Below are 16,604 nucleotides of genomic sequence, written 5' to 3' on the forward strand. Positions count from 1 at the left end.
TCGGCCGCGAATTGTGCGGGGCCTGGCAGGCCCAGAGCCCGATATTAGGAGGATGACCTGCAGACCGCTGGGAGGGCCGCCTGAGCGCACAGGTGCTCACTGGGGCACGGGTACCCCTGCTGATGCTGCTATAGGCTGGGACGTGGGGCTGGGATGGAGGGCCTACCACGGGTGTGATCAGCCAGAGGACCGAACCAGCGGGCTTGTTGTCTCCCTTCCCCCCACCGAGATAAGAGACTCCATGGCAGCGAGGGGCCCCCCGGCTGGAGCCCGGGAGAGGGTTTTGGAGCCCGGGGCTGGCTGCAGTTCGGGGCCTAGACATTACATCGCCTCAAGGGCGGCCAACTACGGACGTGTTGCGGTGATGCGCTCCCCACTGGTCTCCCCGGGAGAGGGGAAATAAGAAATTAAATAGCAGTAACAAGCAGCAACCACAAACGTGAGCTGGGACAAACACTGGGATACCGAGATGTGAATCTGGACCTTCGGGCCCCGTGAGCAGAGAGGGGCCCGTCTCCGTCCTTCGGACCACGGTGGGGTGCAGTCTGAAGGTGACACGTTAGGGATTACAAGGAGTGCCTCCCTTTTCACCATTTCCTTATTCGCTGACTGCTCCTCCTCCGGACTCCAGGCATCCTTACCGGCTGGACAGGGGAGGAGTCCCGGGACCATATCGAGTGAATAAAAACGCCGCCGGGGTAAAGGACATAGAAGGAGATAGGATAATAACAAAACGAAACAGTAAGATGAAATAAACTCTGCAACACAGTGTTTCCCCAATACCCCTGGAACTATCTAATAGATTCATAAATTAGGATATACCACAGGGGGAATCAGATTAGATCCCCAGGGATCTCCCATCAGGCCCTACCGTAGGGCAGAACGAAATTGACCAATCACTGCAACCCTAGAGAGGTTAGAACCGCACCCAACATCATGGGCAAAGACAAAGCGATCAAACAAACAACGGCACAAACTCGTATGGACCAATTCACCACACGTACATTGGGCCCACGCTCAGAAGGCCCAACCACAAATGGCGGTAATAACCCACAAACATCGTCCAGCGACCTGGCGGCGATCCTTCAGGCGATTCAGGCCTCCCAGACAGCAGTCAAATAAAAAATAGGGGAGGTCGGAGTGGATGTTGCCCTGATCCGGCAAGATCGCCGCAATGCAGTATCCCAGATCACAGAGGCCGAGTCAAGAATCTCCACGGCAGAAGATGAAATAACAACTCTAAAAACCCAAATCTCAATGCTGACCAAACGCACCTCAGATCTACACAGGAGGGCTGAAGACGCCGAAAACAGATCTCAACATAACAATCTTCGCCTAGTGGGTCTTTCCAAGGCCAGTGCAGAATCATCATTGGATACGTTCCTAGAGGAGTGGTTCTGGTCCTGGTTGCCGGCAGACCACCTCACGCCATGGTTCACAATCGAACGAGCCCATAGGTCGCTGCACGCAAGACCTCCACTCGGCTCCCCACCCATGCCAGTAATAATCTGCCTCTTCAACTTCAAAGACAGAGACCTGGTCCTGCGGGAGCCTCACTCCAGGGGAGACCTCCTCTGCAATGGAACAAAAGTACTCCTTTTCTCGGATTACACATTAGAGGTACAGCAACAACGCTGCTCGTTCATGGAAGTGAAACAAAAGCTTAGATCAATGGACATCCATTATCATCTCCTGTTTCCAGCCAGACTCCGGGTGATCTATAATAATAAAACCTACTTCTTTGAGCAGCCGACCGCGGCATGGACCTGGCTAACGGAAGAAACCCCACTAGATATGCACGGAACAGGATCACGGCCACCGCTTAAGACAACGCCAGCTCACCCAAGGGGGCAACAACCGATGCGCAGTCAGCACACACGCTCTCGGAAACGAAGAGGAAGACATAGATCCAGCTTGGACTCGCCTCCCGGGGCTCATCGATCAAAACCCAGACACCCACAATCGAAAGAGAATTCCAGAGCCACCCTGACAAGCCTGAAACCACAGGACACAACCAAGATCCAGCTAGAGACACAAGAAGACTCTGACTTGTCCTGTAGTCCAATCCTTTGACTGCATAGGTGGAACTTATTCTGGGAAAGACTTAAGACAATGAACACAGAAATAGAAGCGTGATGCCTAACTTGATCACACATCGAGTATTATACATTTATGCATGATCCGATACTAGGGAGGGGTCCACCGCCACCAGTACCACAGCCTTACCACTCAAAAGCCATATCACCAGTTTTAGAAGTGAGGGGCTATGTATATGGGTGACAGATGCTTCTGGGGGGAAGTATGGGGTGGGGAGGGAGTTGGGGGGCAAGGGGATTCCGGCCTCGTTCTAAAGGCCAATGTTAGAATTTGTATGCGAAGGCAAGATTCATATATTTTTTTAATTGAGACACATGGCAGGATGCTTAATTATGCAACAGATATAATAGAGTCTGAGAATCAGCAGCAGGAAGATAGAAAGATAAGTCCTTCAGAGTCGCACAAACTAGTAGCTAAAGGTTGGCTCAACAACTGTAAAATTCCACCTACAATCACACACCCCCCATGAATCAAGGACAAATGTCATGAAACATCAACGGGCTCTTAGACAAAATTAACGTACTGCAGTATTCACCTTCATACATAGATACCATCCAGAAATACTCATGTTGCAGGAAACCCACCTTTTGGGGGATAAATACCCATTCCTGACTTGTCGAGGATTTGATACAGTGTACCATGCGGGATACACACATGGGTCATGAGGAGTAGCCATATTATTGCATAGTACCTTCCCTATGACACACATCCAAGTACAGAGAGACCAACAGGGGCGGTTTGTAGCCATTACCGGTAAGGTAGAAGGGATCACGTTTAATATAATAAGTATCTACGCCCCTCCCTGGTCAGCTCAACCCTCCAGGCACTCACAAAACTTCTCTCTGACCTACCCCCTGGGCACACTATACTAGGTGGCGACTTCAACGCAGCCCCGGACCCGACCTTAGATGTAGACGGCCCACTCACCAAAAGTGGCGTACACTGGCAACCAAAATTAAGGGGTGGTTATCTGCCACGGGACTATGTGACGCCTGGCGGATATGGCATCCAAGGCAGAGACAATTCACCCACACCTCAGCAGCCCATGGCTCCCAATCCAGAATAGACCTGATGCTTCTTCCGAGCACAGATTGTACAACCCTCTCACACATCAAGATTCTAGCCAGAGGAATCTCTGACCATGACCCTCTACGTCTCATACTAGGCCCGGCCCAGCCCCCCCTCGGCGTTGCCCCATGTGGCGGCTAAACGCATGGTATCTCCAAGATGAACATTTTAAGGAACAATTACGTCAGGCACAAGCAGAATACTTCCACCTAAACGAAGGCTCAATAACCTCAGAGGGTGCTCTATGGGCGGCAGGGAAGGCAATATTAAGAGGTATGGCTAAAAATCTGATACGTAATCTGGAAGGTGCCAAAGCGCTACATATCACACAGCTAGAGATCCGAGCAATAAACCTCGAAAAAGACAACGTAATAAACCCAAACGAGAAACTGATGCGACAACTCCTCCTAATCTGAGAGGAGATACAGGGTCAATCCCTGGAGGCCGCAAAACATTTATGGAGGGCCAGCAATGGAAGGATATATGGTGGGGGGACAAGACCGGGAAGATGCTGTATTGGTTGATCTCCCGCAATCAGGCCTCCTTGATCGTCCCTGAAATTTATGACGGGGATGGGGCCCTGGTTACGGGTCATACCGATATTGCGAATGCTTTTGCCAACTATTATCATACACTGTACCAAGCATCTACACAAATAGATTCACATCAAACACGTCAACTACTTGACGAGATCCCCCTCCCACAGTTACCTATGATAGAAGCACAGCTTTTAGAGGAACCCATTAGAGAGGAAGAAATTTGGGCGGCAATCTCGCCATTAAACGCTGGCAAGACGCCTGGTCCCGATGGGTTCCCCCCAGAATATTATAAGGTGTTTAGAGAAGACCTGACCCCACGTCTCCTACGCCTTTTCAGAGAAATAGGAAAAGGTGGATCCTTTCCTCCTGAACTAGATACAGCCATGATCGTGGTGCTCCCCAAAACCCAGCCCCCTTCGCCTCACTGCGCGGATTACAGACCAATATCATTGATTAACACAGAAATCTAAATTTTCACCACTATCCTTGCCACTCGCATCAAAAGGGTCCTGCCGCAGCTAATCTATCCTGACCAATGTGGGTTTATGGCAACCCGCAGTACACAACACTGTATCCGCTGGCTACACGTAGCCTTGGCGGAGAGACGCCGGTTGCCCCAAAGCATGGCCCTCTTGCTCATAGATTTTGAAAAGGCTTTTGATTCGGTTGACTGGGGATTCCTTCTACTGGTGCTCCGATGGGCAGGCATAGAAAAACAAATTTGCCACCTAATTAAAGCATTATACACTAACCCTACGGCCTGTGTACAGGTTAATGGGACCATATCCCACAGGTCCGACATCCGCAGAGGTACTCGACAGGGATGTCCCCTATCCCCTCTTTTGTTTACTCTGGCCATTGAGCCTCTAGCCCAGATGATCAGAGCGGGCTCAGTATACCGAGTATCGAAATGGGGTCCATCTCATGAAGACAGGATAGCTCTGTATGCAGATGATGTTCTGCTATATTTGGAGGAACCCAGTATAACGGGTCCAAGGAGCCTTTGCCTTCTAAGGAAATACGAACTAATCTCAGGTCTCAGGATGAACTCCACCAAATCATTCCTGATCCTGCTAGCAAACACACGTGATTGCTTCGATTGGCAAAATACCATACCCATACGCAAATTAAGTTTTAAATACCTAGGGATCTGGGTAACCCTTTTGCCCGAATTAACATGGGCCAAAAATCTATCTCCTCTGCTAACAAGAACCAAAACAGACATGCAGAGATGGCACCCCCTCCCCTTGAATGTGATGGGGCGGGTGGCCCTAACAAAATGATGATCTTGCCAAGACTCCTCTACATATTCCAAAATGTTCCCATCCTCATCCCCCACTCCTGGTTAAAAAAATTCTAAAGCATCACCAGAAGATTTCTATGGAGGGGTAATAGACATTGAGTAGCGATACAACATTGCCGGAGAGGAATGTATGATGGAGGTTTGGGTGCGTCAGATCTCTATCTATATTACCTGGCTACCCAATTGATAGTGGTCCATGACCGGTTTAATGGGGGTTGGGAAGACCCGGCGTATAAGACAGAATTGACACTCCTGGGGTTTCCACAGGTTCTTGACATGCTGTATGGAGCATCGCTTCCTCGTGACATGGAGGAAACAACCAAAGTGGTCTTCCTGGCATGGCGAGCCGCGATATGCCACACTCACTGGAATACAGTTATCACCCTCCAGACTCCGCTATGGAAAAGGAAATGGATGTATGCCTCGGCCACGCTGGAGGGATTTGCAACATGGGACCTAATAGGCATTTCCCTGGTTTGGGACATATTGAAAGGGAGGGCCATGATATCGTTCCAAGACCTACAAGCAGAATTTAAATTAAACCAGACACAGTTCTTTAGATACCTTCAACTAAGACACGCACTGCAAACCCATCTGCCAACCACAAGCCCTATACCGTACTTTAACCCACTGGAAGCCAAAATACTCATGGGAAATATGGAGGGGAAAGGCATTTCTCAACTTTAGAAAACACTAATCAACAACACTCCTGATAACTAAGTCATTTTTAGGACTAAGTGGGAATCATGGCTCGGACCCCTAGAAGAAACGGAATCGATGGAAGCCTTGATGGCGCCCAAGGTATTGGCAATATCGGCAAGGTTACGCATGATACAATTCTATTATTTATATGGGGCCTATCTGACACCATCCAAACTACACAAAATGGGAGCCCGCCCTTCTGCCAAATGCCCAAGATGCCCAAATGAACCTGCAGACTTCTTTCATATGGTATGGACCTGTCAAAAAATACAAAAGTACTGTGAAGGGGTGATTCGAGATATAGGAAGGGCACTGGGTCAAGAAATACAAAAATCAGCTAAGCTAATCCTATTGGAGGTAAAGGAAGAAATGGGAGGAACACGTGCTAAACTAACACTGACAGCTAAAGCATTATTAGTCGCTAATAGAGATATCACTGCAGCGTGGACGTCCCCAGAAGGCCCGTTGATCCTGAAATGGAGGAAGGGGGTGGATTGGTGTGTCAATCAGGAGAAACTGGTATTTGAGTCTAGAGGGTGCCCACACAAATTTGAAAAGATATGGGGACGATGGCTAGAATTGATGACATAAACCAGATACGTAATAAGTTACTTATTGTTTCAAGGGGACACTATGGTGGCTAGATCTGCTGATAGCACCACAACCCATTATTGTTGATGGCTAACAACGATACTAAAACAATGATAAGATGTACACATTCCATGCGTCCTTGCCTTGTACTTGAACCTGTTTTTTCCTTCCCTTTCTATATATGTCTGAAAAACAATAAAAATTTGTTTATAAAAAAAAAACACTGGAATACTGCTGGGCGCGCACTCTGAAATTGGTCTTTTTTAAAGACAAAAAACAGGGGGGCAGACAGATTTTAAACACAATTTAAATCGAAGAAATAGATTAAAACTGTCTCCTAAAAACACACTCTGCAAGATGTATGTAGCCTTTTTACTTAGAAGTAAAGGGGGGGGGTTTGTGCCACAAACTAGCAAGGCAATTCACACAGTCACTGCAAAAACACATTTAAAAAAAACACCACTTTAAATGAGGCCAGGCTGTCTGAAACACAGAGTCCACAGTAAAAAAGACACATGTAGCTGAAATAAACACTTTTGAACAAATAGTACTATTTCCCAGAAACATCTCAGGACTCCTTACCTAGGTCTTTTTGTAATTCTTGAACACTGGGCTGTATCAGGACGCAGGGAAGATGCGGAGGCTCACAAAATGGAGGTGGCTGTTTTGGGCTTTCCTCCACAAACTTAAGGGGCCAGAGCAGGTGTTGGCGGGGGGCTCAGGTGCAACAGGGACTCAGAGAGCCAATCAGCTAAGTCCAGTCCCTGTGGGCAGGAGGAAAGGCAGCTGCTGCTCTATTCAGAATCTCCTAGGATACAGACAGGCTGTATCCACACTTCCAAGCTAGCAGGGTCTACTTTCCAGGTAAGGGAGAGATTGTTTAAAAAACAAACACTGGAATACTTCTGGGCGCGCACTCTGAAATTGGGCTTTTTTAAAGGCAACAAACAGGGGGTAGACAGTTTTTACACATAATTCAAATCACAGAAACAGATTAAAACAGTCTCCTAAAAACACACTCTGGAAGATGTATGTAGCCTTTTTACTTAGAAGAAAAAAGGGGGGGGGGGGTTATGTGCCACAAATTAGCAAAGCAATTCACACAGTAACGGCAAAAACACATTTAAAAAAACACCACTTTAAATGAGGCCAGGCTGTCTGAAACACAGAGAGTCCACAGTAAAAAAGACACATGAGCTGAAATAAACACTTTTGAACAAATAGTACTATTTCCCAGAAATATCTCAGGCCTCCTTACCTAGGTCTTTTTGCAATCCTTGAACACTGGGCTGAATCAGGACACAGGGAAGATGCTGAGGCTCACAAAATGGAGGTGGCTGTCTTGGGCTTCCCTCCACAATCTTAAGGGTCCAGAGCAGGTGTGGGGGGGCGGGGCACAAGTGCAACAGGGACTCCGAAAGCCAATCAGCTAAGTCCAGTCCCTGTGGGCAGGAGGAAAGGAAGCTGCTGCTCTATTCAGAATCTCCTTGGATACAGACAGCCTGAATCCACACTTCCAAGCGAGCAGAGTCTACTTTTCAGGTAAGTGAGAGATTATTTAAAAAACAAACACTGGAATACTGCTGGGCGCGCACTCTGAAATCAGGCTTTTTTAAAGGCACAAAACAGGGGGGGACAAACAGTTTTTAAACACAATTTAAATCACAGAAACAGATTAAAACAGTCTCCTAAAAACACACTCTGCAAGATGTATGTAGCCTTTTTACTTAGAAGAAAAAAAGGGGTGGTTAGGTGCCACAAACTAGCAAGGCAATTCACACAGTGTTGGCAAAAACAAATTTAAAAAAAATCACCACTTTTAAAGAGGCCGGGCTGCCTGAAACACAGAGAGTCCACAGTTAAACAGACACAGGTAGCTGAAAGAAACACTTTTGAACAAATAATACTATTTACCCAGAAAGATCTTAGGGCTCCTTACCTAGGCCTTTTTGCAATCCTTGAACACTGAACTGTATCAGGACACAGGGAAAATGCTGAGGCTCACAAAATGGAGGTTGCTGTCTTGGGCTTCCCTCCACAATCTTAAGGGTCCAGAGCAGGTGTGGGGGGGCGGGGCACAAGTGCAACAGGGACTCCGAAAGCCAATCAGCTAAGTCCAGTCCCTGTGGGCAGGAGGAAAGGAAGCTGCTGCTCTATTCAGAATCTCCTTGGATACAGACAGCCTGAATCCACACTTCCAAGCGAGCAGAGTCTACTTTTCAGGTAAGTGAGAGATTATTTAAAAAACAAACACTGGAATACTGCTGGGCGCGCACTCTGAAATCAGGCTTTTTTAAAGGCACAAAACAGGGGGGGACAAACAGTTTTTAAACACAATTTAAATCACAGAAACAGATTAAAACAGTCTCCTAAAAACACACCCTGCAAGATGTATGTAGCCTTTTCACTTAGAAGAAAAAAAGGGGGGGGGGTTAGGTGCCACAAAGTAACAATGCAATTCACACAGTCACAGCAAAAACGAATTAAAAAAAAAAAACACCACTTTAAAAGTGGCCAGGCTGCTTTAAACACAGACTCCACAGTAAAACAGACACAGGAAGCTGAAATAAACACTTTTGAACAAATAATACTATTTACCCAGAAAAATCTCAGGGCTCCTTACCTAGGTTTTTTTGCAATCCTTGAACACTGGGCTGAATCAGGACACAGGGAAGATGCTGAGGCTCACAAAATGGAGGTGGCTGTCTTGAGCTTCCCTCCACAAACTTAAGGGGCCAGAGCAGGCGTGGGGGTGGGGGGGGCTCAGGTGCAACAGGGACTCAGAGAGCAAATTAGCTAAGTCCAGTCCCTGTGGGCAGGGGGAAAGGCACCTGCTGCTCTATTCAGAATCTCCTTGGATAGAGACAGGCTGAATATACACTTCCAAGCTAGCAGAGTCTAGTTTCAAGGTAAGGGAGCGATTGTTTAAAAAACAAACACTGGAATACTGCTGGGCGCGCACTCTGAAATCGGGCTTTCTTAAAGACATAAAACAGGGGGGCAGACAGTTTTTTAACACAATTTAAATCACAGAAACAGGTTAAAGAGTCTCCTAAAAACACAATCTGCAAGATGTATATAGCCTTTTTACTTAGAAGAAAAAAGGTGGGGGTATGTGCCACGAACTAGCAAGGCAATTCACACAATCACGGCAAAAAAGAATTTGAAAAAAACACCACTTTAAAAGAGACCAGGCTGCCTGAAACACAGAGAGTCCACAGTAAAACAGAAACAGGTAGCTGAAATAAACACTTTTGAACAAATAATACTATTTACCAAGAAAAATCTCAGGGCTCCTTACCTAGGTCTTTTTGCAATCCTTGAACACTGGGCTGTATCAGGACATAGGGAAGATGCTCAGGCTCACAAAATGGAGGTGGCTGTCTTGGGCTTCCCTTCACAAACTTAAGGGGCCAGAGCAGGTGTGGGGGGCGGGCCTCAGCTGATTGGCTCTCTGAGTCCCTGTTGCACCTAAGTCCAGTCCCTGTGGGCAGGGTGAAAGGCAGCTGCTGCTCTATTCAGAATCTCCTTAGATACAGATAGGCTGAATCCACACTTCCAAGCTAGCAGAGTCTACTTTCCAAGTAAGGGAGAGATTGTTTCAAAAACAAACAATGGAATAACGCTGGGCGTGCACTCTGAAATCTGGCTTTTTTAAAGGCAAAGATCAGGGGTGCAGATAGTTTTTAAACACAATTTAAATCACAGAAACAGATTAAAACAGTCTCCTAAAAACACACTCTGCAAGATGGATCTATCCATTTTATTTAGAAGAAAAAAGGGGGTGGTTAGGTGCCACAAAGTAGCAAAGCAATTCACACAGTCACTGCAAAAACAAATAAAAAAAAAACACCACTTTAAAAGAGACCAGGCTGCCTGAAACACAGACAGTCCACAGTTAAACAGACACAGGTAGCTGAAATAAACACTTTTGAACAAATAATACTATTTACCCAGAAAAATCTCAGGGCTCCTTACCTAGGTCTTTTTGCAATCCTTGAACACTGGGCTGTATCAGGACACAAGGAAGATGCTGAGACTCACAAAATGGAGGTAGTTGTCTTGGACTTCCCTCCACAAACTTAAGGGGCCAGAGCAGGTGTAAGGGGTGGGGCTCAGGTGCAACAGGGACTCAGGGAGCCAATCAGCTAAGTCCAGTCCCTGTGGGCAGGGGGAAAGGCAGCTGCTGCTCTATTCACACTCTCCTTGGATACAGACAGGCTGAATCCACACATCCAAGCTAGCAGAATCTACTTTTGAGGTAAGGGAGAGATTTTAAAAAAAAAAAACAGTGGAATACTGCTAGCCGTCACCCCTAAATCGTACTTTTTGAAAGGCAAAAAACAGGGGGGCAGACAGTTTTTAAACACAATTTAAATCACAGAAACAGATTAAAACAGTCTCCAAAAAACACACTCTGCAAGATGTATATAGCCTTTTCACTTAGAAGAAAAAAGGGGGGGGGGGGGAGCTATGTGCCACAAACTAGCAATGCAATTCACACAGTCACAGCAAAATCAAATAAAAAAAAAACACCACTTTAAAAGAGGCCAGGCTGCCTGATACACAGCGAGTCCACAGTAAAACAGACACATGAAGCTGAAATAAACACTTGAACAAATAACACTATTTACCAAGAAAAATTTCAGGGCTCCTTACCTAGGTTTTTTTGCAATCCTTAAACACTGAGCTGTATCAGGACACAGGAAAGATGCTGAGGGTCACAAAATGGAGGTGGCTGTCTTGGGCTTCCCTCCACAAACTTAAGAGCCAGAGCAGGTGTGGGACGGCGGGGCTCATGTGCAACAGGGACTCAGCGAGCCAATCAAGTAAGTCCAGTCCCTGTGGGCAGGGGGAAAGGCAACTGCTGCTCTATTCAGAATCTCCTTGAATACAGATAGGATGAATCCACACTTCCAAGCTAGCGGCTTCTACTTTCCAGGTAAGGGACAGATTGTTTCAAAATCAAACACTGGAATACTGCTGGGCGCGCTGTCTGAAATTGGGCTTTTTTAAAGGCAAAACACAGGGGGGCAGACAGTTTCTAAACACAATTTAAATAACAGAAACAGATTAAAACAGTATCCTAAAAACACAATCTGCAAGATGTATGTAGCCTCTTTACTTAGAAGAAAAAGGGGGGGGGAGTTATGTGCCGCAAACTAGCAAGGCAATCCACACAGTCAGTGCAAAAACGAATAAAAAAAAAACATCACTTTAAAAGAAGCCAGTCTCCCTGAAACACAGAGAGTCCACAGTAAAACAGACACAGGTAGCTGAAATAAACAGTTTTGAACAAATAGTACTATTTACCCAGAAAAATCTCAGGGCTCCTTACCTAGGTCTTTTTGCAATCCTTGAACACTGGGCTGTATCAGGACACAGGAAAGATGCTGAGGCTCACAAAATGGAGGTGGCTGTCTTGGGCTTCCCTCCACAAACTTAAGGGGCCAGAGCAGGTGTGGGGGGGGCGGGGCTCAGGTGCACCAGGGACACAGAGACCCAATCAGCTAAGTCCAGTCATGTGGGCACGGGGAAAGGCAGCAGCTGCTCTATTCAGAATCTGCTTGGATACAGACAGGCTGAATCCACCCTTCCAAGCTAGCAGAGATTGTTTAAAAAACAAACACTGGAATACTGCTGGGCGCGCACTCTGAAATTTAGCTTTTTTAAAGGTAGAAAACAGGGGGACAGAGAGTTTTTAAACACAATTTATATCACAGAAACGGATTAAAACAGTCTCCTAAAAACACACTCTGCAAGATGTATGTAGCCTTTTTACTTAGAAGAAAAAAGGGGGGTTAGGTGCCACAAAGTAGCAAGGCAATTCACACATTCACAGCAAAAACAAATTTAAAAAAAAACACCACTTTAAAAGAGACCAGGCTGCCTGAAACACAGACTCCACAGTTAAACAGACACAGGTAGCTGAAATAAACACTTTTGAACAAATAAAACTATTTACCCAGAAAAATCTCAGGGCTCCTTACCTAGGTCTTTTTACAATTGTTGAACACTGGGCTGTATCAGGACACAGGGAAGATGCTGAGGCTCACAAAATGGAGGTGGCTGTGTAGTGAATCCTAGTTTGTTTTAACGGGTTAACAGGAGTTAGCTTAGCCGTAGGCTTGTAAACTCGTGCCCCCGTCACCCAGGTGACTTTTAACCTACTTAGCTTGCTCTGGCTTAGTCCATTTAATTATTTATTTCCTTTAAAATGGCGGCCTTGTTTATAGTTAGGCCACTTGTTATGGGTTTTTGTTGGACTTTTGGCCATACGCATGGTCATCCCTAGTCTTTTTGCCTCCTTCCTCCTGGTTTTTCTGACCTCTCGCTGTTGGCTCTAGGACTCTGAGCACCTTTTCACTGCTGACCAGTGCTAAAGTGCAGGTGCTCTCCCATCTAAAATTGGTATGTTTGGCTTATACCTAATTGGCATATTTAATTTACCTATAAGTCCCTTGTACAGTGGTATCTCTATACCCAGGGCTTGTAAATTAAACACTACTAGTGGGCCTGCAGCGCTGCTTGCGCCACCCACTGAAGTAGACTTTCAAACCTGTCTCAGGCCTGCTAGCGCAGGGCCTGTGTGCGCAGTTTTCTGCCACAGGGACCTGGCATCTAAATTTACTTGCCAGGCCCAGAACTCCCCTTTTACTACATGTAAGTCACCCCTAAAGTACGCCCTAGCTAGCCCTATGGGCAGGGTGCCATGTATGTAGAAAGGCAGGACATGTGCCATATTGCATGGCCTGTCCTAGTAGTGACAAACAGCCTAACTTGGTGTCTCACTGCTGTGAGTGCTGCCTTCTCATAGGATTGCACTAGAAATGCCCTGCCTTAGGTGTAAGGGGTATTGTCTGATTTATGAGGGGTAGCGTAGGCGTGTTTGGTATGGTTGTGATGGTGATAATAAATACTGCTTACTGGTGTGGGTGTGTTTTTTATTACTATCACAGAAATGCCACTTCTAGAAAGTGCGCATTTATCTGTGCTTATAATTCTGGTGTTTTGCAGCTTGACTCCAATCCACGTCTGGGCAGAGTGACAGTTGGGGCTTTGTGCATACTTTTCAGACATCCTGTACACAGGGAGGGTGGAGGTGTCACTGAGGTGCATCTACATACTGAATAGTCTTCCTGGGCTGAGAGAAGGGAGAGGCGGGGCACACCTACATTTGTAAAGGCTGTGCCCTGGCCTCACACAATAGGGTTGTTAACCCCCCACTGATGTTTGGAGCCTGTGCTGAAAGGAGAGAGGGGGCACTCCCAGAACCAGTTGTAACTGGCTGGAACCTCCTCTCCCTATCATTGTAAAACACTGTAAAAATGGACTATAAGTACAGGGGAATTTTCCCCACAATTTGAACATTCTTGGAACTTGAAACTGGACACAGAACGCTGATGAATGGACTCACCAGGAAACCGCCATGGACTGCTGCTGCTGTGCTGACCTGTGACCTGCCTGGTCACTAGGAGGAACTGCCACCATCTGCACCCCTTGTGCTGGCCTGTAGCTGGGTCCACCAGCCCTGTGCTCCTTCTTGTTTAGTTGTTCCCAGGGGCAGGGTGCTGTGGCCCCTGACCCCTGCAACGATCTTTTACATCTTTGCCAGGAGGGAGCGCGAGGCGCCCCCCCTCCCCCTTTCAAGGATTTCCCTAACTTAGGCCCCCCCTTGGAGAGGGCCGGTGGAGGCCCGGGGGGCCCCCCAGTGATCACGGGTCCCAGAAGGGGCCCGTCAAAAATTCAGAGAGGGTGCGTGTCGCCCCTCTCGGTCTGCCATGTTGAGGGAGGCCCCCGTTTTTGCACAGAGGAGCGCCGGGGGCCCCATTAGTTGTTTTAGGCACTGGAAGTGCCTCCCCATCAAGACAGGTACTTTTAAATGGACCAATATGTTCCTAATCTAAAGTTCTTTCTACAGATTTTGCTATTATGATATATTGCCTACCTGTTCTATGATGCTTTTACATATGTGTGCACATGTTCCTTTTATGGGCGTGACTTGCTAATATGTTTCCCTAACTTGCCATAGGTTTTCTAATGTTCCTACTATGGGCGTTTTATGATATTCTTATGACAAGTGTTCTAATGTGATTACGTGTTTCCTGACTACTGCTTATGTTGCAGAATACTGAGTAACCTGTGTGTTGTGTGACTACTGCTAGTTTGCAGAGTAACTAATGTGTAACGTTCTGACAACTGCTAAGGTAGCAGGATAGTACTATTATGTGATGTTGGTCTGAGAATTACATTGTGTACAATACAGTATATTTTCATATAATCTGGTGTTGTGTTTCCTTTGTGGGGGGGATATTGCGTCACAGGTGTGTGTGTGTTGTGCAAAAGCTTTACACATTGCCTCCGGGTTAAGCCTGACTGCTCGTGCCAAGCTACCAAGGGGGTGAGCAGGGGTTATCTTGGACGTGTAACTCCCTTGCCCTGACTAGAGTGGGTAAGTTCTGCCTGGCTGAGGTGCATACCCTAGCCAACCAGAAACCCCATTTCTAACATTGGAAGTCAGCGGTGAGGATAGGACTTGCGCTTGCACAATACCATTGTGACTCATTATTTCACTACAGGGATTGCGTTTAGACCATCACATGTTTGGCTTCTCTTAACTTTCTCTCTTTGGTCATTTTTCCTGTTTTCAGTTCTCACGCTTGGGTATTGTGGTTATCACAGTTGAGTTATTTGTACCTTTTCAAGATGGGGCTTACCTTTGATTTAGAGGATCTGCCGTTTTACACGCAGGGGGAATTAGAGGGGTTCTGTAGAGAGAGAGAGGGCTGCCTGTAGAAGGGGACCTCAGGAGATCTCTGAATTTCTTTGAAAGGTTTGTGACATTTACCCAGGGAGGGAGTGTGCTTAGGGGGTACCCAGAGGATCCTGAGTGTAGCGAGGGTTCCCAATGGGAGGGCTCCCAGACCTCATCCCTAGAGAGTGATAGAGAGACTGATCAGGAGGGTGAGAATGACCGGTTGGGGACGCCAGTTGACAGGGAAGGCCCCAGTGATAGGGAGTCCCTTGCTGGGTCCAGTGTAAGAAGCAGGGCTACCTCTCATTCCTTGACGCCTGATGAGCTAAGAGATAGGCGGGAAGAGAGGGACCTAAAGTTGCAGTTAGCTCACCTAGCTGTTGAGGAGAGAAGGGCTGAGGTAGAGAAGGCCTTAGTACAGGAGAGAATGGCAGAGGCAGAGAGGGCCTTTGCCAGAGAAAGACTCGCTCTAGAGCGCAGTCTGAAGGTTCTGGACTCACCAGCGCTGCAGGTGGAGTCCAGTGGTGGCAGCAATGTACAGTTCTGTAGCAAAGATGTTCCTCACATACCCATAGATCTGGTACCTAGGTTCCAAGAGGGGGGTGACATACGTCAGTGGTTAAAGGAATATGAGAGGGCTCTGGTAGAGCGCAGGATCCCTGAGAAGGATTGGGGAACTGGCCTAGGGAGTTTTATTCCTGAGGAGGGGAGGGATGCCCTACTGACTCTAGAAGAGAGTGACAAGGAGGGGTACTCCGCTGTGAAGAACGCATTGATTGTGAAGTATGGTTTTTCCCCTGAGGAATACAGAAAAAGGTTTAGGGGTGGTAAGAAACTGTCCCACCAGTCTTGGGAGGAGTTTGTGGAGGATTGCTGCATTGCACTAGATGGATGGGTGAAGGGTAGCACAGTAAACAATTTTGAAGGGCTGTTTAATCTGATTCTCAGAGAGCACCTGTTTCGTTGTTGTTTTTCAGAGTTACGCCAACACTTGTCAGTGTGTGAGCTCTCTGACCCCAGGGAGCTCGCAAAGGAGGCAGACTTCTGGTTGCGTACCAGAGGGTCTGGTGTGGCATTAGGGGGTGTTCCTAATGAGAGTGGTCTAGGTGTTTCCCAACAGGGTGTGGTGGGAAAGGAATGGAGTGTCCCAGGTAGGTCCCAGTGGACTGGGATGGGTGAGGGACCCCATGTCCCGTCTCCGAGGAGAGGGAATGGGGCTGGGCTGAGGCCCAAGGTGCCCGAGATCCCGTCCCAGGTCCTGGAAGGTTCCATGAGTGAACGCCAGGAGGTGAGACTAACCTGTGCCGTAGGGCCAGCTGTTCAGAAGGATCCCATTTTGTCATTAGGACTTAGGCGGGTGGCTGGTGATAGCGTTCCGCCGGTCCTGGTGTCTGGTAGTCTCGCTCTACAGCGGAGGAGGCAGAAATTCAGGCATAGGGTTGAGAGGGGGCTGCGGGCCCCAGTGGAGAACCTGGAGGGTCAGGGGTCAGCTCTGAGAGCAGAGCCCCCCATGAATGACCTTGGTGAGACCATTTCTGGGCTGGGGGGA

Source organism: Pleurodeles waltl, chromosome 7, assembly GCF_031143425.1.
Source record: "Pleurodeles waltl isolate 20211129_DDA chromosome 7, aPleWal1.hap1.20221129, whole genome shotgun sequence".
Classification (NCBI taxonomy): domain Eukaryota; kingdom Metazoa; phylum Chordata; class Amphibia; order Caudata; family Salamandridae; genus Pleurodeles; species Pleurodeles waltl.